The following is a 24145-nucleotide window of genomic DNA, read 5'->3' as shown; positions in this document are numbered from 1 at the left end:
TCAAATTCAGCGTGATGCTCTACACATTGAAGGCACTCAATAAAAATCTGCTGAATGAATAAATGAGGGAGGGAAGAAAGGACAGAAGAATAATCCCTACTATAATTTAATTAGTGTTTGCTGAATTAATCTGCTGATGGCTTTTCAACACTGAGTATAAGGGCTGCATTCCTTTCAACAGCATGCAAGGCTCCCCGTGACCTGACCCCGGCCAGCCATATCACTCCTCCAGCTGGCCTGGCACTCACACCTCTGTATCACTGTAGCTTCCCAACCAACCTGGTCTTGCTCCTAATCATCTCCACACCCTGGTCTGTTCCATTTCTTCTGCACACCATCTCTTCAAACTCAGACTCTCTCTGCAAGTCTCAGAGTGAGAGCTGCTTTTCTGCAAACACCTCTCTGATACCTTCTGGGAAGCCAAGGTCCTCTTTTCCCATTTTTCTGCAACACGCTGTATTTATCCCTATAAAAGCAACTACCATTTTCTGGTACTTGTTTAAAGCAAGTTTATCTCTCCAAATGCATCATAAGTCCCATAAAGGCAAAGCAGGAGTATGCTTCATCATACTATCCTCAGAATTTAGCATCATAGCTTAGAATACAGTCAATAAATAAATATTTGTTGAATAAACAAAAAAGAATATGTATATGTATCTATCATACATACATATTTCATATGTGCAAAGCTCCATAGTTGAATATTTAAAATATGTTATCAAGATAGTATATTTTAAGTATTATTAAATATTATAAGGCATAACGGTTATAAATTCATCTGTAAAATGGAGATAACACCTACCTCACAGAGTAGTTGGGAAAATTAAATAATATTTAAGTAAAATGGCCCTGGCCAGTTGGCTCAGTGATAGAGCGTCAGCCTGGCATGCAGGAGTCCCAGGTTTGATTCCTGGCCAGGGCACACAGGAGAAGCGCCCATCTGCTTCTCCACCCCTCCCCCTCTCTTTCCTCTCTGTCTCTCTCTTCCCCTCCCGCAGCCAAGGCTCCGTTGGAGCAAAAAGTTGGTCCGGGCGCAGAGGATGGCTCCATGGCCTCTGCCTCAGGCGCTAGAATGCCTCTGGTCGCAACAGAGCAACACCCCAGATGGGCAGAGCATCGCCCCCTGGTGGGCATGACGGGTGGATCCCAGTCAGGCACATGCGGGAGTCTGTCTGACTGCCTCCCCATTTCCAACTTCAGAAAAAATACAAAAAAAAAATTAAGTAAAATGTTTAACACAAGTCCACCACACTGGAAGCACCTATAAATATTAATTGTAGAGTCATTATTACTGTCAACATTATTATTAGGACAACAATGTTGAATTTATAATACCTCAAATTTAACAGTTTTATTTGACTGCATTTTTCCTTATTAAAACATTAACTAGCATTAGCATCTCGGTAAAGCCATAGAAATGGTTAAAGAGGTACTCAGCAAATCAAGGAAGGAGAGTCTTATTCACTGCAGCTGAAGGACAAATTATTATTTCATTATCTTCAATATATGTGTAGTGGTACAAAAGCATCAACAGAGAAGATATACTTCAGTTTAAAAAATTATCTATAAAACCTAAATGTGCCTGACCAAGTGGTGGTACAGTGGATAGAGCATCAGACTGGGATGCAGAGGACCCCAGTTCGAGAATTCAAGGTGTCCAGCTTAGCACGGGCTCATCTGGTTTGAGCAAAACTCACCAGCTTGGACCCAAGGTCACTGGCTCAAGTAAGGGGTTACTCGGTCTGCTGAAGTCCCACGGTCAAGGCACATACGAGAAAGCAATCAATGAACAACTAAGGTGTCGCAACACGCAACAAAAAACCAATGATTGATGCTTCTCATCTCTCCGTTCTTGTCTGTCTGTCCCTGCCTATCCCTCTCTCTGACTCTCTCTCTGTCTCTGTAAAAAATAAAAGAAAAAAAACCTAAATGATAGGAACACCAAATACTATCTATCACTCAAATGCTATAAACATTTAGCTTAAATAATTAGAAATGCTTAGTGTAAATGATTTCTTTTGCTAAAAAAGAACAAAAATAAGATAGAAATATATATATTCATTTCTTAAAATTACTGTACAAAGTAATATAACTTTATAAATAACTATTATATTTGTCTAATTACTATGCCATAAAATATTTGAATAGCAAACACATTTCACAAGTTGTCTATTAAATGCTATTCTGATTTAGATTTGCTGAAATTTAATGAAACAAACTTATGCAAAGAGGAAAAAAGAGGCAAGACCATTCTGCAACCATATTATTTTTCTGGAAAAAACAATGTAAGTGTGAAATGTTTACAAATGTTCTCAGTGCATGGTTGAGCAGAATGAACTGGAAGTAACTTATTCTACAAAGCAAATTTATAATTTGGTCCTACAAGGCTAAATTTAAATAATGACTACAAAAGTATTTCATATACCATGTGCCACTGAAATATAAGGTACTATCATCACTGCATTTTGAGATTTCTATTTTCAATTCATCTTTATCTCTCTGATAAGTGATGTAAAGCCAGTAGCCAGGGCTACCATCATAGCTGCCTGGCCCATGCAGGTTCGCATTGGATTCGGACAGTCGGTAAAGAAACAACGGAGCCAAAAACTGGTGGGCCATCATCTTTAATCCTAGCTTGCACACGGCGGGCAAGTAAAACACACACTGAGCTCCAAAACCCACTCACATTCAGTGCTCACAAAGCTACTGACTTATCCGAGTTTCCTAGAATCCAAGGTTTCTAGCTCACCAGCCTTATTCACCTCTGTTCCCCATCTCCTTCCTTCTCCCTGCACAAACTCTGCACAAACTGGCTTTTCATTCAACACTCCGCCATCTTGGCTACTTCTCCTGGCCTCTTCCACGTGGCCTCTCATCTGCTCTCTCCTCTAATGCTAATCTCAGGAACCATGAGAGCAAGCTCCCGTTCTACCCCCATTTTACAGTGTAGAAATCAAAACCTTTAATCCAATATACAAAATAGGGAAGTCTCTAATACAAGTCACTTATCTGATGCATGATGAGATTATACCACCCACATCAAAAAAGGTGAGAAAGGCTTAATTCCAAAACCAAGCCCCAGGCTACAAGGATCCTGCCTGCCCACAGCTTGCCCCCAACACACATTAACATCACCTGGGCGACGAGCCTCCACGTGGGCAGTGCCATCTTTAACAAAGTGATCATAATATATTTTATCTGCCCAACAAATGATAAAACACAAAGCAAGTTATGTTTCTAATCAGAGCTTAACCAGTTCCTAAGAAGTATTGATTTACAGAGGGAAAATATAAAAATGCTAAATTCTTAACTTCTAATTGTTTTACCACTAGAATATTACACTACTTTTAAACTGAATTATAATTCTATTCATTGGTCTCAATCATTGCCCCCTTTATTGCAAATATATTGTTCTCTGCAATAAAATTAAGATGGAAAGATAGGACAAAATTAGCCCAAAAAACTCTTAATTTATTTAGATAATTTTTTATCTGAATTTACTATTAACCTCATTATCATGATGCTTATGTTTGTGTCATAAAATCTGGTAAAATCTTACAAATATAAGACAATATTCCTCTTTATTTACACTGATCCCTCAATCTGTCATGTCCTTCCTATTCATTTAAATGTTACTCTTCCTTTAAGATTCAGCTCAGATGTCATTTCCTCTCTGACATGCTCCCACATATATTGTATTTGTCCTGCTGTGTAATGATTCATTTCCCTCTCTAGACTGTGAGCTCCTCAGAGTTACTGACCAAGTCTCTGCATTTTTCATAACAACCTACACAGTTCTTTGCCCATAAAATTTTCTCAGTAAATACTGGTTGAATGTGTCAATGAATACATATATTTTGATGCTCTTTAGATTAAGGTGAAAATGCTACTAATTACAATCTACAGTTAAAGGTTAAAATAAAATAAAAATTCAATTTTTAGTGAAATGAAACTCTTAGCATTTTCACCTCCAGATGCATCAGCATTACATAAAAGATGTTGAAACTATTTCAGAAAATAGACATGCTGCACATTTTTCTGTCTGAGAATTAGTCTGAAAAATACCAGCTACACAGGGCCTCTTGGTGTTCTCATGACAAACATTCAGCTAGGTATTAATCCCACACTCATTTAATGGAAATTCAGACCAAGACTCAACCTCCTCAACACCAGCACATCACATATTTTTCGATTCAGCTGCTTAAGAATAAGCTGATGGTCTCCAGGAGAGGAGTGCCCCTCCCCAGTACTGCCCAGCACTTCTGTAATGATGAATCTTAGCAGAGAACTTAGTACTCAAAGAAACACATGCCGGTGCCAGATGACGTTTTCCACTTCTATTGTAATTCTTATTTCCACATGGACCAATTTCTCACATATCTGCTTTTCATTTTTCTAAACCAAACCTTTGAACCTGTGACAACTTGCCTGGCTGAGTAACATATTACATCATCACACACATGCCAAATCCTACCTCACTCAAAAGGCTAGAAAGAACAGCAGGCAGCAAAATAACAAGTTTCTCATCATAACCTATCCAAGCTGATCATCTACCTTCAAAACTGTGAGTCCCTGTTGGGACAATAAATATAAAGTTTCCAAGAGGTCCTCAAGTCTTACTTCATGGTTCTCTTTCCTCTGTGCCCCATGATTTTCTAGGTATTCAGTAGGAAGAGGAAACAAAGGACTTCTGTGTCTTCTGTCTCATCCCACTTAGCAGTAGTCAGCCTCACCCAGTACCCTCAGCCACCCAAAAGACCCCCAGGGTTCCCTATTAGACCACACCTTCTGACCACTCCTGTGTGATGTCAAGACATTTGGGACTATGAAAGGGATTGTGACATGAAATAGGTAGAATGTGAGAGCAACAAGGGAAAAATCTAGCTTACATTATCATCTTTAAAATACTTAAATTTTTAGGCTGTGGCCGGTTGGCTCAGTGGTAGAGTGTTGGCCTGGCGTGTGGAAGTTCCGGATTCAATTCCCAGGGCACACAGGAGAAGCACCCATCTGCTTCTCCACCCTTCCCCCCTCTTTTTTTTCTCTAACTCTCTCTTCCCCTCCCACAGCCAAGCTCCACTGGAGCACAGTTGGCTCAGGCGCTGAGTATGGCTCCATGGCCTCTGCCTCAGGCGCTAGAATGGCTGATTGCAGCGGAACAGTACCCCAGAGGGGCAGAGCATCACCCCCTGGTGGGCGTGCCAGGTGGATCTCGGTCAGGCACATGCAGGAGTCTGTCTGTCTGTCTGCCTCCCTACCCTCTGGCTTCTCACTTAAGAAAAATACAAAAAAAAACCCCACAACTTATATTTTTAAATAGTAACTCACAAGATGATGACTTCAGTGAACACTGCTATATGAAAGTTAAGAGTGCAAATCCTAAGAGTTCTCATTACAAGAAAAAATGTGTTTTTCTTTCTTATTACTTTTTCGTATCTACTGAGGTGATAGATGTGCTAATCATTTCATGACATATGTAAGTCAAATCATTATGCTGAACTCCCTAACTTTATACAGTGCTACGTGACATATATCTCAATAAAACGGCAATTTTTTTTAAATCCAAAAATTGTATTATGTGAAAATTGAGACCTCCAAAAGAATACATACAACACATATATAATACATGTAATCTATGAAGCACAACAATCAATATGAATACCCACAAACCTGCCTTTTGAAGACGTGACCAGAATGGCTGCATCTACCTATGTGCTGCTTTCTAATTTCTCCCCTTGCTCTGCTCCAGAGGTAACCACAACCTAAAATTTGAATGTATTATTCTCTTAATAAACAATGTAATTTGGCTTGATTTTGAACTTTATAAATATTCCTATCATACTGTATCTTTTTTTTTAATAAATTTTTATTAATGTTAATGGGATGACATTAATAATTCAGGGTACATATATTCAAAGAAAACATGTCTAGGTTATCTTCTCATTAAATTATGTTGCATACCCCTCGCGCAGAGTCAGATTGTCCTCTGTCACCTTCTATCTAGTTTTCTCTGTGCCCCTCCCCCTCCCCCTAAATCTCTCCCTCCCTCCCTCCTGCATCCTCCCTCCCCCCACCCCTGGTAACCACCACACTCTTGTCCACGTCTCTTAGTCTCGTTTTTATGTTCCACCAATGTATGGAATCATGTAGTTCTTGTTTTTTTCTGATTTACTTATTTCACTCCGTATAATGTTATCAAGATCCCACCATTTTGCTATAAATGATCTAATGTCATCATTTCTTATGGCTGAGTAGTATTCCATAGTGTATATGTGCCACATCTTCTTTATCCAATCTTCTATTGAAGGGCTTTTTGGTTGTTTCCATGTCTTGGCCACTGTGAACAGTGCTGCTATGAACATGGGGCTACATGTGTCTTTATGTTATCATACTGTATCTTGTCTTCCATGGCTGGTTGTTATTGTTTTTCACACAGTGCTGTTACTAAAATTTGACTATGTTGTTGTAAGTGGTGGCAGTTCACTCATTTTCACTGCTATATAATGTTCTCTTGTGTGAATTTTTCAATATTGTTCTACTGATGGATTAAATTTTTTACCTTATAATGTTATTTTTTTCTATTAGAAACAATGTGTTTCCATTAGAAATAATAGAGATAAGCAAGGTTTCTCTGGGGTGCTGCCTAAGAACAAACTGGCTGGGTCACAAATTACATGAATATCCACTCTGACATCATATGCCAAATTGTTTTTTTTTGTTTTGTTTTGTTTTTTGTTTTTTTGTTTTACAGGGACAGAGAGAGAGTCAGAGAGAGGGATGAGGAATAGATAGGGACAGACAGACAAATGGAGAGAGATGAGAAGCATCAATCATCAGTTTTTCGTTGTGACACCTTAGTTGTTCATTGATTGCTTTCTCATACGTGCCTTGACCATGGGCCTTCAGCAGACCGAGTAACCCCTTGCTGGAGCCAGTGACCTTGGGTCCAAGCTCATGACCTTTTTGCTCAAGCCAGATAAGCCTGTGCTCAAGCTGGCGACCTCGTGGTCTTGAACCTGGGTCCTCTGCATACCAGTCCAACGCTCTATCCACTGCGCCACTGCCTGGTCAGGCTATGCCAAATTGTTTTCCAAAGTGTCTATACCAACCTACACTCCTACCAACAGTGCACCCAATCATTTTTTTTTGAAACTGTTACATCATTTTAAAATCCAGAAGGAGTTCTGATTGACCTAAAGGAGATGTTCTTGTTGTATCGGCTCAAGTTAAGAATAATCCATAAAGAAATAACTGTCTTATACAGTGGTGCCTTGAGATACGAGTAAACCAACATACTTTTTTTTTAAGATACGAGCTGCAACTCAGTCCATATTTTTGTTCGAAATCCAAGTGAAATTCTGAGATACAAGTCGTGATTCGGGAAGCTGCCGCTAGTTGGCGCGTTGATATGTGGGTCCAGTATCAGCAGCACAACACCAGCATCTCGTTCTTTCTCATGTGTTACCCACAAAATCAAGTTGAATCTTGTGCGTTGTACTCATTCTTGCATCATTTTTGCATTTTTTACTAACTTTTCTTGTGTGCTATCATGGGGCTGAAGAAACTGAGTATAAAGGACAGTGGTGAGGAGAAGAAGAAGAGAATGATGTCAATAGAAGTAAAGCAAGAAATAATAGAAAAACATGAGCGTGGTATATGTGTGATTGAACTGGCAAGGCTGTATGACTGCAATATATCTATAATTTGTACCATCCTTAAACAAAAGGATGCCATTAAAAGCACAAATCCAGTGAAAGGAACTACAATTCTGTCCCAATTAAGAACAAATATCCATGAAGAAATGGAGACGCCTCTGCTGGTGTCGGTGAAAGAGAAAAAACTGGAAGGAGATACAGTGACAGAGCCTGTAATATGCAAAAAGGCACATATTATTTACAGCAACTTGAAGAAGAAAGAACCATCAACCTCAAAAGAGGCAGCAGAAGATACGTTTAAGACAAGTCACGGCTGGTTTGAAAATTTCAAGAAGAGATCTGGCATCCACTCAGTGATGAGGCATGGTGAAGCTGCGAGTGCTGACGTTAAGGCAGCTGAGGAGTACATCATGTTTTGCTGCGCTTATCACAAAGAAAGGCTACATCCCCAACAAGTGTTCAACTGTCACAGAACAGGATTGTAAAAAAACGCCCTGGAGGATTTTCATCACCTCAGAGAAGAAGAAGCTGCCAGGCCATAAACCCATGAGGGACCTCTGACCCTTGCATTGTGTGCAGATGCTAGCGATGACTGTAAAGTAAAGCCATTGCTAGTGTATCATTCCGAAAATCCCTGAGCCTTTAAGACTCACAAGATTCTTAAAGAAAAACTGCAGGTTATGTGGCGTGCCAATGCTAGGGCATGGGTTACCCGCCAGTTTTTTATGGAATGGGTAAATCTCATCTTTGGTCCTGTGAAGAAATATCTTCAAGAAAATAAACTCCCAATGAAAGCATTTTTAATCCTTGAAAATGCTCCAGCCCATCCACCTGGTCTTGAAGATGACATTCTCGATGAGTTCAAATTTGTGAAAGTCCTCTACCTCCCACCCAACACAACTTCAATCTTGCAACCTATGGATCAGCAGGTCATTTCCAACTTTAAAAAGCTTTACACTTGTTCTGCCGCTGCTTTGAGGTGACTGAGAATACAATTCTAACCCTTCAAGAGTTTTGGAAAGATGGCTATAACATCGTGATATGTTTACGCATTATTGACTTGGCATGGCAAGAGGTTACAAGAAGAACGAACCTTGAACTTGGCATGGAAAAAGTTATGGCCTGATGTTGTTGCAGACAGAGACTTCGAAGGATTCAAACTGGAGACCGAGACTGAGGTAGAAGCATTGGAGGAGGTTGTATCCCTCAGAAAGTCGATGGGCCTGGAGGTAGATGAGGGTGCTGTAAATGAGCTTGTCGAGGAACATGAGGAGGAACTCTCAACTGAGGAGTTGAAGGAGCTACAGATGATGCAACATATGGAGCTTCTGCAAGAGATTAGTAATGAGGAGGAAGTAGAGTCGGAGGAAGTGATTTCAACAAGTGAAATTAAAGACATGTTGGCAATGTGGGAGAAACTTTCAAGTTTCGTTGAAAAGAAACACCCAGAAAAAGTTTCAACTGGTCGTGCTTCAGCACTTTTTAATGACACTTGTTTGTCACATTTCTATAACATTTTAAAAAGCAGGCAAAAGCAAACCTCTTTGGATAGATTTTTATTCAAAAGTCCTGCAAGTGAAAGTGCCAAAAGTGCAGCAAAAAAGGCAAAGACAGGTGATGATTAAATGAAAAATATGTAACGTTAAGCTTAGGTTAAGTTTAAAGTTAAGAAAGTGCACTTTTTTACAATTAAGTTTTTGTGGTTTCATTTTAAGTAAAGAAAGTGAAGTTTTAGTTTACGTTTAGTGTTAAGAAAGTGCAGTTTTGGCGCAATCGGTTAGCGCGCGGTACTTATACAGAAAGTGCAGTTTTAGTTTATGTGTCTACAGTGCCTGCATCCCTTCCTCCCTCCTTCCTCCTCCGCCATTCACCTCCATTAGCCGCACTCATTTGTCTCGAAGGTAAGAATAAATAACACTTTTTTCTTTTATTTCATATATTTTGTTATGCATTGGTAAAGTATATATGTGTGTTTCTTATTTAAAAACTTTTTTTTCATAATTTAGGATGGTCTGGGGATGTTTCACAGGGCTGGAACGAATTAAATCTATTTCAGTTATTTTAAATGGGAGAAATTTGTTTGATATACGAGTTGAGTGACTTACGAGCTCGGTTACAGAACAAATTAATCTCATATCTCAGGTACCACTGTACCTCTCTCATACATGGCTGAATTTATACTTTGTTCCTCACTAAACAAATGAAAGCTACTTCCTAAGATATGCTTATTTTTCTACCTTCAAATATGGCATTAACTAATAAATTAGATTGGACTCAGGATAAATAATTTGAAGGCTCCATATGGCTTTATTTTCTAATCATTCATCAAGCAAAGTGGCTACCAAAGGTGTCAAAGAGTGCTCTAAAATACATTAAGTCCCATGGACCAAAACTGCCCACTTGAAACAGAAAGTCATGTATAAATTTAAAATGCACAAAACTATAGCAAATCAAGATAATTCTTTACTTCTTTCAGTATTAGAAACAGAGGGATAGATAACTGAAATAAAGAAAAACATTATTAGCTTTTATTTTAGAAGAACAAAATATAAAAACCTTTGTAATGAGGTTCTGACAGGCTCAGACTTAGAGAAAAAGGCTTCTGTCCCCCCCAAAAAGGCTTAGATCAGAGCTGGAGACTACATCACCTTTCAGAGTCTGAACTGCAGATCAGCCAGTTCTACATCTTTTCTTCATGTGCATCTAAGGGTCTGAGTGTAGTTAGCAAATAAAGAGATGGGGCGCTAGAGGTTAGGGGAGCAAAGTTACAATGAACTAGTGGCAGAAGAACACCATAGCAGACACTGAAGGATATTGGCAGAGCAGTTAGTCTACCTTCTTTAACTGACATGAATTGAGGCTAGGGCAATGGTCTGCAAAACACACAGTCAGTTTGGCTGATACTGTTAACAGTTTGGACTTTTTTCTCCAGAGCCATTTATTAGTAGTTTAGTAACCACTCTCTGAAGTTTAGATTATCCTCACCATGTTCTTACATTTTTTCTCCATTCTGGTCTCTTTCTTACTGGTGAACCCCAACAAGTAGGGCCTGTGTCTGAAAGGCAGCCAGTGAGGGGGAGAAGGAAGAATTCAAGGCCTTCCCCAACACAAAGAATGTCTCTGAAAAACTGGGTATGATTAAAAAGTAAAACAAACAAGTATATGCTATAGTGTCTGTTAGGTACCTATCTGGGATTTTGTGTGTGTGTGTGTGTGTGTGTGTGTGTCTATTAATGCAGTCTTATCCTTCTTACTACATTCTCACACTTTTAATTAAGTAGGGCTAAGGTACCTTATTTTAATCACACTAATGGTACTTTTTCTTTCCAATTCAGTAAGCTGGAATCTAGCCAGCCAGTGTTAAGGAGAGCAAGCCTGTCCTTGTTGGTCAAGAAAGATATCCTTATCTTGTTTGTTTACTAAGACTGTAGTAAACAAAGCAACCCTATTTGTATATTTAGTATCTCCTGCTAGGTGCCCAAAAATATGATGGGGGGGAAAATGTGTCTGTAACCTTAGGTGAAGTTCCAGATTATAAAACAGCTTTCAAGATCAGAAAATTAATAAAATCATCGTATTTTAAAGGATCCCTTTATAACACTGATATGTAAAGATCATATTAAAATATATTCACTTTTCATAACTACAAAAAACTTTTATTTAAAATGATTTTGTATTCCAATGCTATTTTAAATGTATGTCTGGCTTTTTATTCAGGAACTTGATTATCTTTTCAGAATACTGTATTTCATTTTAAGTGATGCATGGAGGACTACTTAGTCCTCCCCCTATCCCTAAACTCCTATGGGAAATCAGAACATACTTTCATGCTCAAAGCACCAGGTGGAGGTTGCATGAAATACTATAGCAGCACAAAGGTGAGTCCTTTCCCAAGGTAAAACAGGAACAAAGACAAATCGTCAGGCAGGGCTCCGCTCTCCACGGTTATGCACAGAGTACAAAAAAGGTTAACATTTTTTATAACATCTTGCATAGGAGCTGTTCCAACAAGCTGGAGCTGGACCACCCACCCACACGTTCATCTCAGCCCCTCCTCTCCAGCCCTTCCTGTACAAGCCCGCCTTCCCGCTCCATGATTGGCTGTCCTGCAGCCTATGGCCACACCCCCAGGGCGCTCGGTGGCTGCTGCTCTGACCGGCATCCTCCTGCTAAGGTATCAGCATCCCAGCACCCACCGAGGAGCGCCACCGCTCTGGAACAGGAGCCCGCAGCGGCCCCGTGGCAGCCTGCCAGGGGCTGAGTTCCTACTCCTTTCTTCAAGAGGCAGGGTGAGCAAATTAGAGGTTATAAACACCTCCGGTAGAAGGAGGAAAATTCCTTTGGGCTTTGTAAGGGAACTTCGTCTCAGCGGAGACTGTCTCCAAGGTATAAGAGAATGTGCTAACCCACGCCCCTTAGACCTGCCGGGCATGTATGGACCTCACCTTTAAAAGCTGGTCACAATTATGGCATTATGGTAGCGGTGCAGGAAAAAGTTTCTTTGAGAATATCTCTTACGTTTGAGATCATTGCTGGCCCCTGATAAGTAGCATAAAGCTATTTTCAATGTAAAGGAAAGCATATTCCTAAATGTAGTGCTGCCAAATCCACTGTGAGACAAGGCTTAAGTAAAATATTGGGGCTCCTTACATGAGTTAAAGTTTTATTAGGAAATCAGGAAAGCATACACCTCTGGCCAGGGACAGCAAAGAAAAGCAGCTACATTCTAAATTGTGTTGAAAAGAGAAGCCAGGGGTCTAGGATTGAGCAAAAGAAGCAAAGTCAATTAAGAATGATACTTTGATGTGTGTTAGGTAGCTCTCACACCTTGAGGGGTCTGGCTTTAAGATCACAACCCTCCAACAACTCACTGAGACCTGAAACTCTTACTTTTGGTTTAAAGATTCTTTCTCTCTTTAAATATCAGAATAATTATGCTCTCTTGAAACTGGAACATCTAGATATCAAAAAAAGAAATGAAAGAAAAACAAAAAAGAAAGAGAGAGAAGGAAAGAGAGAAGGGAAGGAAGGGAGGGAGGGAAGGAAAGAGGGAAAGAGGGAGGGACGGAAGGAGGGAGGATGGAAGGGAGAAGGGGAGGGGAGGGGAAGGGAGGGGAGAAGAAGGTAGAGAAAAAATAAATACACATACACACACATATGGAAAGAGAACAAGTTTTAAATCTAAGCTGAGTATTAATCGTAGCACCATCCAGCTCTAACTTTGGAGAGGTTATTTACTGGTTTGACTCTTGAAGTTCATCATCTGTGAAATGAGACAAACACCTGTCTTACAAGGTTGGTACAAAGCTGAAGTTCAATTATATACATGTAACTACGTGGGGCCCAGACCACACACATCATAGATATTTGTATAGTTTTTTATCTTCTTTTCTAGAGAGCAGGTCATGATAAGACAACAAGGGAGGACAACAATAAGAATGCTGGCTTCCTTATGTGGAAACAATGAGAAGATCAGCAAAGATGGGGAAGGGGTTTGTAGGAGAACAGGGGACCTAGAGCCTGGCAACAGAATTTTTCACAAATGTGGTAAGGTCACCTCTGCTTCAGGGCACATGGTTGCTGCAGCTTGACATTTATATGTAATGTGGACTGGCTGGCAAGCCTGTGATCTTAGAAACTGACCTGCACCAAACAGCCAGGCCTTACCTCTGCCCAAGGCTCTTCCTGGCTTGCTTCAGCTAGAGGGATAAAGTGTTGGGATGCATCTGAACAGCTATACTACAGAGTCGCCTGCAAGGGAGTGGGAGCAGTGAAGCTGTGACCAGGTGGCAGGCTAGCAAGCCAGCAGAAGAAACTAAGTTCAGCTTCTAACTTGCAGAAGCCTCGTGAGGTCAGTCAGAGCCCACTGACCCACAGTTCAGGTGGGTGGAACTGGTAACCTTTCTACTGACTTACCAAGGAGTGCCCCACACCAAAGTGTGTAGCCAAAGATGGTTTTCTTTACCTTGCATCAGTACCTCCACACTTAGGAATCACCCCTTTTCTCACCCTGGAGAGCCAATCATCACCATCTCCTAAAGCATGTACCAAGCAATCGCACCAGTCGTTCAGGCTAACGGACCAAACAGGGAGGGCTAAAAATGGCAGGAAGGGAGGGGCTTTAGAGCAGGCTGATGCAAAAATATATTTTTAGGCTGAGAAGACTTTCAGAATCTAAAAGGCCACTACCTAGGAGATAAACCCTCCAAATATTTCCTTCTATAATTGCTGCCCATAAAAACAAACTTAATCTGAATGAACAGGAAGGAGAAAGGTATTTTTAATAAGCAGTAACAGCCAACACAAGTAACAGACATTATTTAGACACATTAATAGGTCAAGACACCAGTCTTCTGTTCCCCCAGACAGACTACTTGGAGCACCAGCAGTGTGCAGGACACATTTTGGAGATCACTAATCCGACAGAGTTTACTGTTGCAGTGTTAACTGGAGTATGACATAAGCAGTGTCGCCTCATGGAATTTTCAAAATGCAGAACTGGGAAGCAATAATATCCACACATGGAAATCTTTCCGAAGTTTACTGTTTTTATTTTTCTTATGCAATTGAGTGAATTACTGGCTATGATTTTCTATTTAACAACCAAGATTAATAATTTTGCCATCATTCTTTCTGTGTGTTATCTTAATTTCAAAATTCCAGTTGACCTTTCCCTAGCTCCCTGGTATACATTTGAGTCATTCCCTCCTTCCTTCCTACAGTGAGTTGTGTGCACAAAGAATGCGGAATATTTTTAATATAAGTTTGAGCAAAACCACAATGAAAAGTAAATAAAAGTGTCATACAATGCTTCCCAAAGCTAGAGACTTATTTTAGAGGCTACACATCACTGATTATATTCCATCAGTACAATAATTAAAAGTTGACTATATAATAATCTTAAACAGCAGGCACAACTTTTTGAAAATTTCTCCCTGGTATTAGCTATGCAAAAACACCGAATGAATGTTCAATGCTAATCAAATTCATCGCTTAAGAGCAGCATATAATAAATGGGTCACCTAAGGAATGCTTTGAACAGAATGCTTCACTACTGTCTGATTATTCTAAATTTAAAACTCCGACAAAGGAAAGGATTATTCTTCTTGAGGTTCAAAATTCACAAAGATTTGGTAATAAAATTCCTTTAGGAAAGCAAATAAAAAAATTGCTATCTACAAGCTGCCAATGTTTTATGTTTGCATGGTGTTTTTAAATCAAAGTCACCATTCATTCAAAAACAAATGTTTGTTTGAATAAATGAATGAAAGAAAAGGCCTCAAATATTTTACAAGCTTAATCACCTATAAGCTATAAATCAGGCAGTAACTTTAATTATCCCCAAGTGCACAGGCTGAGACGAGCTAAATGTCAGCTCTCCCCAAGCAGGCCAAAGCCAGACCTGGAAACTGAAGTCATGTCCTTTGATTCTTAGAAAATGATCCAGCTGTTAGAGCCTGTTGCTTAGCTGCCTTGCTGCAAACTCTCAATACAATTTGGAATGCATGTTATCTAGGCCAGGTGAGGTATGATTAAGGAAGCATATCAAAGTCGGGTTCGTTCCTGAAACTATACAGGTAGTCCAAAAAAGCAAAGCAAAGCAAAGCTAAGCAAAACAAAACCCCCATCAAAATGCAAAAACTGAAAATACAATTATTAATATGAACATCTTCACTCTAATGAGGCGCAAAGAGCAAGTCCGTGCTAGAATTGACATCCCAAGACTAGGGGAAAAAATGTACCTACAGGATATTGGATGAGAGGTGAAGCCCAAGGCTCCCCACAGGGCTTGGAGCTGATTCTTCCAGCAGCACTGCTAACACTCACCTTTTTCCACTCAGATGTTCTAATAGGAATGCAATCCAATAACCTACCAGATACTTACAATGTTCAATAACACAGAGGAGAATACAACTAAAAGATTTCTTTTTGCAAGTGGAATCTATTTTGCAAGTAGGAAATTCTCATGCATTTCAGAGTGAAAGTTCTCAAAACAGAAATCTTAGTTTTCAAAATCCATGCCAAGGGAATTAAAGGAATTAATATTACCCCCACATTATGCTGTCTTTTGTGAGCTGAGAAGTACCTGCCCCAACATCTACATTTTCTGACGCCAGAGTAATGTGAAGCAGAGTTGTCTTGACCCAAATTGTAAGGCAGGTAAAGTCTGGCTACAAAATCCTTCCCCTTTTGTCCCCCAAAGGTGCCTCCCCTTTCGGCTCCAGGGGTTTCTGCTCTGTAATTCTTTTCCACCCGACCCTGTCAACATGAGCAACAGTTGAAACGTTACATTGTTTCAGTATGAATATAATGTGGTCTTTGTTTTGCACCCAAACTATTTTTGTCCTTTAAACTTTTCAATTTTTAAATTGAGGAATCGAAAGCTTTACTTGCCTTTAAATTCCAGTATCAGCCAGCAGCCAACATTCTGAACTGGGACACAGGGTAAGGCAAGGCCCCTTAATTTTAAAATCTTCTTTTGCTTCACCTTAAGGTTTGCCATAAGGATGGAAATACGCTGAAATCGTATGATCGGTTCATACTCCGCTGTGACCATGGCCAAACTCTAAGCCCTCCTTATGCATTTGTAAAGTAGGAACTATTCTAAAATAATATAATGTAACATAATATGAGAAGATTCATATAAAGTTGCAGACACATTGCTGTCTTAAAGATTACACTACCCGCAGAAAGAACTCAGTGATTCTAGAGTAGGTTAAGTGCAACTCAGGTTGACCCAGCCAGCTAGGCTAAAGTTGCCTGCATTCACTGGAAACTGGAAGAGCCCAGTTCTTACCAGTTTCTTGGAGCTTGTGGTCTCTGACCATGGCGCCAGGCGCCCCCTAAAGGCAGATCTGAGGTTAGTCCTTCTCCCAGTTACCTTTCTCCTTTTTCCTGGCTCTCTTCCTGCCTGAAAGCATCTAAGCCAGGGGTCCCCAAACTACAGCCCGCGGGCCGCATGCGGCCCCCTGAGGCCATTTATCCGGCCCGGCCGCACACCCTGAAGGGGTACCTCTTTCATTGGTGGTCAGAGAGAAGAGCATAGTTCCCATTGAAATACTGGTCAGTTTGTTGATTTAAATTTACTTGTTCTCTATTTTAAATATTGTATTCGTTCCCATTTTGTTTTATTTTACTTTAAAATAAGATATGTGTAATGTGCATAGGGATTTGTTCATAGTTTTTTTATAGTCCGGCCCTCCAACGGTCTGAGGGACAGTGAACTGGCCCAGTGTAAAAAGTTTGGGGACCCCTGATCTAAGCCCTACCCATGCCTCTCCTCCACTAATGCCCAATTGCCACACAGCACAATATCAATCGTGTAAGTTCCACTGTGTGACAACAGTAAGTTCTGTGTTACATGTTCAGGCTTCTTACTTGGTGATGCATGGAACTGCAGAATTTGGGAGCCAGACTGAATCTTAGAGAGATTATTTACTCTGTTTCATTTCACACATGCAGAGAGGGTATGCCTTTCCTAAGGCCACAAGAAAACAGTTTAGAACAAAGCTGGGGACATAACAGGCTGCTCATGATCCCTGCACTGCTCTAGGGCTATCCTTAACACTCTGTGCACTTAGACAAGGCTGCAGGGACACAGTCCCTTCTCCCTCGGGTTGTAAGACCATTTGCTCACCCTTCAGAATTAATTATTCAAAGAGCACAGAAACAGGTCTAATGATCAGGGGAAAGGGTAGGCTCAGGGATAGAGATACTGGAGCTTTAGGTTAAGGAACTTTCGGCTGATAGGATCTTTAGGAAAATTTACAGACTCCCAGTAAGAAAATCAATAGGAGAGTTAACGTGGTACAGTACAAAAAAAAATGTAGGTTATTGAGTTAGAGACTCAAGAATGACTCTCAAAGCTTACTAGTGATGTGGCCCTAGGCCAAGTTATAGAAACTGCCCAATTCTGTATGCCCTTACCAGCAAGAGCCACTGACTTGGCTCGCAAGCCCCAGCAATACTGCTCTTTTTTCATTCTAGAACTCTCTGTAACTTGGATGTCATGGCAGGCAACACACAAACATACACATAAACACACACACACACACATTCACTCACTCCAAAATAATTTTTTCTGAGTCTCCTCTGTTGACAGTAATTGAAGCTGGACCAGCAAAAGGGGGGGGGGAATGCTAGTCAATAAATAAAGCTCCTCTGGATCCATATTATGCCCCTGGCCCACCCTCTAGCTAGGAACTTTATTTCTACTTTGTTGCTTCTAACTACTCTGTGTTCAGCTGCAGAGAGGACTATTTTCTTCACTGTTCTGTTTCCTCAAAATAAGTTGGCATTCTTGTTCTCCCTAGTAAGAGAGGGCCTGCAAGGATCACTGAAGTTTGTGGGGTGAAGCAATCAGCTGCTAGGCTGAAAACCCAGAGCCTAGCAGCCAGCACCACTGGGAAAAGTGCAAAGGGTGAAACGGGCACCACTCTGGATCATAAACAGGTGAAGTGACTGGCTGCTACGTGGGTGTCCCTCTGTACCTAATTGGACCATGCAGCATGACACTCCTGGGGACCGTTACAGAGATGCAGTTGTAGCTTACCACATACAAAGGCTGTGTGTCTGACAATTTATGTGCAAGCCTAACTTTGAGAAATTACTTTATATGCTGAGTGTCCTGGGAGAGTTTATTATTTCAGAGAACTCCATAAATATTCTGTAAAATTCAGCCATTTCTGTTTGTGTTTTGGAAATTTGGATCTTAGAGTGTCAGATTTTCTTCAAGAAGTCTCTCTCCAACTCCTACACTCTCTGCCCTGAGAGCGTGTCTTCAATCTGAACATCAGTAACAGAAGAATGTCATATAGGGGGAAATATGGACCAGCGCTGGAAAACAGAGAGGGCATCAGACACAGGCCATCATCAACATATCTTTCTAGATGAACCATAGGAAACGTAATAACAAAGGCTGACCCAGAGATGTCATTCACAATTCTCCTTCTTGAAAAAGTGGTGCAGCACTGTGAGAAGAAAAGAAGAAGAGATCCTGACAGAAAACTAGAACGTAACAGCCCTAAACTGGAGGAGTAAAAGCTGGAGGTAGGCACTGGTTAGGCATTCAGAAGGCACAGGAGGAAAACTAAGCACAAGCACTGCCATGCCGGTGGTTATCCAGCCAGTTGTGACAGCTCCTCACTCAGCAGAGCCCTGACACCAGAATTCCATCACTGTTACAGGCTCAGAGGGCTTGGAGTGAAGCTCAGGTGAGGGAGTAATCAGGGTTAGAAAACAGTCTCATGTACAGTGGCTTACCCAACAGAAAGCAGAAACCGTGTGGAGAACACCAGCAGAGGCTGCGTACAGTTCCAACTCCTGCCCGTCTGCCCTGCCGATGGGACACATACCTGGATTGGTACATTTTTAACAACTGCGCTTCTAGCTTCAGACTGACAGAAGGAATCTAATCTTTTCCAGAAGGTACAGGGGCCATTTGAGGACAAATTCCAGGCCAGGCTAAGCCTTTCACTATTTAAGGATGCGTGAATCAAAACTATACAACGTAGGTGACATGGTGGCAAAACAACAAAAGACATTCCAGAAATGAAAAAAGATAATTTTGAAAACGATTTACTATTAGAAATAGAAATACATTTAAGACAAGATATGATTTGTCTTACAAAGAGAAAAGAAGAAAAAAGTCAATGCTGAGGTCACCAGTTTGAAACCTGGGCTTGCCTGTTCAAGGCACACATGGGAGTTGATGCTTTCTGCTCCTTCCCCCTTCCTCTCCCCCACCCTCTCTCTCCAAGAAAAAAAAAATGAAGAAAAAATCCCGACTGAAACAAGACATAAAAGATAACACACGACAGGTGAATGAAACCAGGAAGAACTTGACTGAATTACAAAACAAAACAAAAAATTGGAAATGTTTCAATTATCACTTTTCAAAAGTATAATTGAAAGCTATGTTAGGACCAAAGAAAAGGAAAGACAACACCCTGTAAAATCAAATCAGCGATGTGAAGAACAAAGTTAAAAGAACTATTCAAAAATGGGAGAGCAAAGAGACAGATCATAATGGATATTGAAGACAGAATAGGAAGCCAAGGTATTTGTGAATCCTGAAGTGATCAGAACAAATACCACACAGAAATTATTAAAGATATTATGTAAGAAAACTTTTCTGAATTGAAGAAATACCTGATTCCTAGGCCAAAATAAAAAAAAATTTACAAAAGAGCTCACTGCACAAGAAAAAATTAATGAAAATGGAAATACACACACACACACACACACACACACACACACAAATTAATGAAATGGTCATCTACCAGAAATGAGTAAAGGAAAATAAGCAGATACTGAGAGGCATACAATAGTTTTGCTTTTAGTCCTTAAAAAAAGGAGATAAAAATTTAATATGCACATAGAAAAGTAGCATAAAATAATAAATAATGCTGAGCTGAGGACTAGATACAAAAAACATAATTAGAGCACGCATTTCTATACAGGGCTCATGGGACATTAACATAAACTAATCATGTATTGAGACATCAAAGAAACTTGACTTCTCCCTATTATGTGACCATGGGACAACAAAACTCTACATTAATAAAGGCACAAGCAATTTAAATAAACTTGTACATTTTAAAAACATTCTAACTCGGTATTGAGTCTAAAAGAAACTAAGTTATGCAATTTCAGATTGAAACAAAGATAAAGAGAACATTGTGTATCAATATAGGCAACTTACACTCAGAGGCAAACACCTTCAATATTTTCATCATTAAGAAAAACTTTTTTTTTTTTTTTCTCTGAAGCTGGAAACTGAGGAGGCAGACAGACTCCTGCACAAGCCCGACCGGGATCCACCCAGCATGCCCACCAGGGGGCGATGCTCCGCCCATCCCGGGCGTCGCTCCGTCGCGACCAGAGCCACTCTGGCGCCTGGGGCAGAGGCCAAGGAGCCATCCCCAGCGCCCGGGCCATCTTTTGCTCCGATGGAGCCTCGTCTGCGGGAGGGGAGGAGAGAGAGAGAGGAAGGAGAGGGGGAGGGGTGGAAAAGCAGATGGGCACCTCTCCTGTGTGCCCTGGCCGGGAATCGAACCCGGGACTCCCGCACGCCAGGCCGACGCTCCACCATTGAGCCAACTGTCCAGGGCCAAGAAAAACTTTTTAAAAGGATTCAACTCAAGAAATGAGAAAAGGGATATAAACCCCAATAAAGTAAAATAGGTAGAGCACACATAAATAATGACAGAACCTGACCTGTGGTGGCGCAGTGGATAAAGCGTCGACCTGGAAATGCTGAGGTCGCCGGTTCGAAACCCTGGGCTTGCCTGGTCAAGGCACATATGGGAGTTGATGCTTCCAGCTCCTCCCCCCCTTCTCTCTCTCTGTCTCTCTCTCCTCTCTAAAAAATGAATAAATAAAGTAAAAATTAAAAAAAAATTTAAAAAAAGATTAAATAATGACAGAAACAAATTCAAAATTTTAAATACAAAGATTTTAAAACATAGCCTTAAAAATACTCCAAAACAAAATAGATTTACTGATAGCTAATCTGACGTTCCAAAGAAAGAACTATTAAATCAAACTAAAAATGAGAAATAAGAGAAAATGAAAAACATGAAGGGTATTTTAAATTTTGTGAACATGCAATATTCTATGTTTATCTATACTATGTTAATAAAATATAAAGTACAGAAATGGAAATTTTTCTAGAAAAATAAAATTCTGTAACATTAATTTAAGAAGCAAAAATTTGGATGAAAATTATTACTGTAGAAAAACATGTGTGGAGGGGCCTTTAATAATAAAACAACAACAACAGAAAAAGACCTAAGCCAAATAACTGGGGAATCGATCATTTCAAATCTTCCAGGCATGGACATAATACATAAATTACATGATCACTCCACAGCATCACCGGTTCCATCAGGGAAAAAAATCATTATTAAAGATGCTGAAAAAACATTTTATAAAAAATGCTGTGGGAAAGGATATGGAAAATTAGAATACTACTTATTTGCCACAGTAAAGAATTTCTGCTACCAACCAACAGCCAACATCAGATTAAAAGTTAAAAACAAGAGTTAATAATGAAATTCAAGAATGAGGTCAAGTATACTTGCTCTACTGTTTTCATCTAACATGGCATTGGGATGTTCTGGAAGAAATGAAAGTCAAAACATTAAAATGTAGGACACAGTACATTCATTATTAGAAATGCTATTATTGCCTATTTAGAAACATATTATATAGTTTTTCTATAAACCAGCAATAAGATGAAAATATAAAGAAAATAAAGATCAAATGTACAATTATGACCACATTGTAAAATCTCTAAGGAAAACTTAGCAAGAACTACTAGAATACTATGAAAATAAACAATGCTTTACTAAGGGACAATGAAAGTCTTGAGTAAGACTATGTACATGGGTCAAAAGTTGCAAGAGTAATTAATTCAGTTCTCTCCAGATTGATATGTAATCTATGACAATTAAAACTTATTTTATATACAAAGAACTCATAAAACTCAACAGCAAACAAACAAACAATCCAATAAAAAAATGGGAAGAGGACATGAACAGACACTTCTCCCAGGAAGAAATACAAATGGCCAACAGATATATGAAAAGATGCTCATCTTCGTTAGTTATTAGAGAAATGCAAATCAAAACTGCAATGAGATACTACCTCACACCTGTTAGATGGGCTATTATTAACAAGACAGGTAATAACAAATGTTGGAGAGGCTGTGGAGAAAAAGGAACCCTCATCCACTGTTGGTGGGAATGTAAAGTAGTACAACCATTATGGAAGAAAGTATGGTGGTTCCTCAAAAAACTGAAAATAGAACTACCTTATGACCCAGCAATCCCTCTACTGCAGGGGTCCCCAAACTACGGCCCGCGGGCCGCATGCAGCCCCCTGAGGCCATTTATCCGGCCCCGCCGCACTTCCAGAAGAGGCACCTCTTTCATTGGTGGTCAGTGAGAGGAGCATAGTTCCCGTTGAAATACTGGTCAGATTATTGATTTAAATTTACTTATTCTTTATTTTCAATATTGTATTTGTTCCCATTTTGTTTTTTTACTTTAAAATAAGATATGTGCAGTGTGCATAGGGATTTGTTCATAGTTTTTTTTTATAGTCCGGCCCTCCAACGGTCTGAGGGACAGTGAACTGGCCCCCTGTGTAAAAAGTTTGGGGACCCCTGCTCTACTGGGTATATACCCCAAAAACTCAGAAACATTGATACGTAAAGACACATGCAGCCCCATATTCATTGCAGCATTGTTCACAGTGGCCAGGACATGGAAACAACCAAAAAGCCCGTCAATAGATGACTGGATAAAGAAGATGTGGCACGTATACACTATGGAATACTACTCAGCCATAAGAAATGATGACATTGGATCATTTACAGCAAAATGGTGGGATCTTGATAACATGATACAAAGCGAAATAAGTAAATCAGAAAAAACCAGGAACTGCATTATTCCATACGTAGGTGGGACATAAAAGTGAAACTAAGAGACATTGATAAGAGTGTGGTGGTTACGGGGGGAGGGGGGAGAGGGAGAGGGAAAGGGAAAGGGAAGGGGAAGGGCACAAAGAAAACTAGATAGAAGGTGACAGAGGACAATCTGACTTTGGGTGATGGATATGCAACATGAGTGAACGACAAGATAGCCTGGAGTTGTTATTTTTGAATCTATGTATCCTGATTTATTGATGTTGCCCCATTAAAAATAAAATTATTAAAAAAAAACTTATTTTATTATTTTTATTTAGACAATTAAATTGAACATGGTGACATTGGTCAACCAGAGTGCACAGATTTAGAGAAAACATCTTCACATCATTTGGACAGTCAATCATGCCGTATACCTATCACCCAAAGTCAAATTGTCCTCCATCACCCTATATTTTGTTACTCTTTAAGCCCCTCCCAAATTTATTTTGAAAAAATGTTTAAAATCTGACCAAATGAGTCTGCATTCACACAGAAGAATAATAGGCTAAAAGTTGCTAAGAAATTTTATTGATCTTCTTAGAGAGAGGAGATAAAGAAAGGGGTGGGGCCCTGGCTGGTTGGCTCAGTGGTAGAGCGTCAGCCTGGCATGCAGGAGTCCTGGGTTCGATTCCTGGCCAGGGCACGCAGGAGAAGCACCCATCTGCTTTTCCACCCCTCCCCCTCTCCTTCCTCTCTGTCTCTCTCTTCCCCTCCCGCAGCCATGGCTCCATTGGAGCAAAGTTGGCCCGGGTGCTGAGGATGGCTCCATGGCCTCTGCCTCAGGCGCTAGAATGCCTCTGGTTGCAACAGAGCAACACGTCAGATAGGCAGAGCATCGCCCCCTGGTGGGCATGCCGGGGGGATCCCGGTTGGGCGCATGCGGGAGTCTGACTGCCTCCCGTTTCCAACTTCAGAAAAATACAAAAAAGAAAGGGGTGGTAGGAGAAGTAGGAAGTGACTCCCATATGTAACTTGACCAGGGTTTTGAACCAGCGACCTCAGCGTCCCAGGTTAACGC

General features: G+C 40.3%; 1 protein-coding gene across 9 annotated transcripts in view; it reads right to left on the bottom strand.

Moving 5' to 3' along the window:
• The window catches only part of ATXN1 (ataxin 1), a 635797-nt gene that overhangs the window by 307484 nt on the left and 304168 nt on the right, over nt 1–24145 (bottom strand). The window contains exon 1 of one of the 9 annotated variants that reach the window (XM_066268333.1): nt 20874–20893. The exons of 7 other annotated variants lie outside the window; for them this stretch is intronic. The gene's annotated coding sequence lies outside the window, so the exon portion shown is untranslated. Of the gene's footprint in view, nt 1–18917; nt 18978–20873; nt 20894–24145 lie in introns of those variants that run through there. One more of the 9 variants, XM_066268332.1, reaches the window with a different exon arrangement.

Source organism: Saccopteryx bilineata, chromosome 3 (genome assembly GCF_036850765.1).
Source record: "Saccopteryx bilineata isolate mSacBil1 chromosome 3, mSacBil1_pri_phased_curated, whole genome shotgun sequence".
Taxonomy (NCBI): domain Eukaryota; kingdom Metazoa; phylum Chordata; class Mammalia; order Chiroptera; family Emballonuridae; genus Saccopteryx; species Saccopteryx bilineata.
The sequence above is the reverse complement of the archived record's forward strand: the minus strand, read 5'-3'. Positions and strand labels throughout refer to the sequence as shown.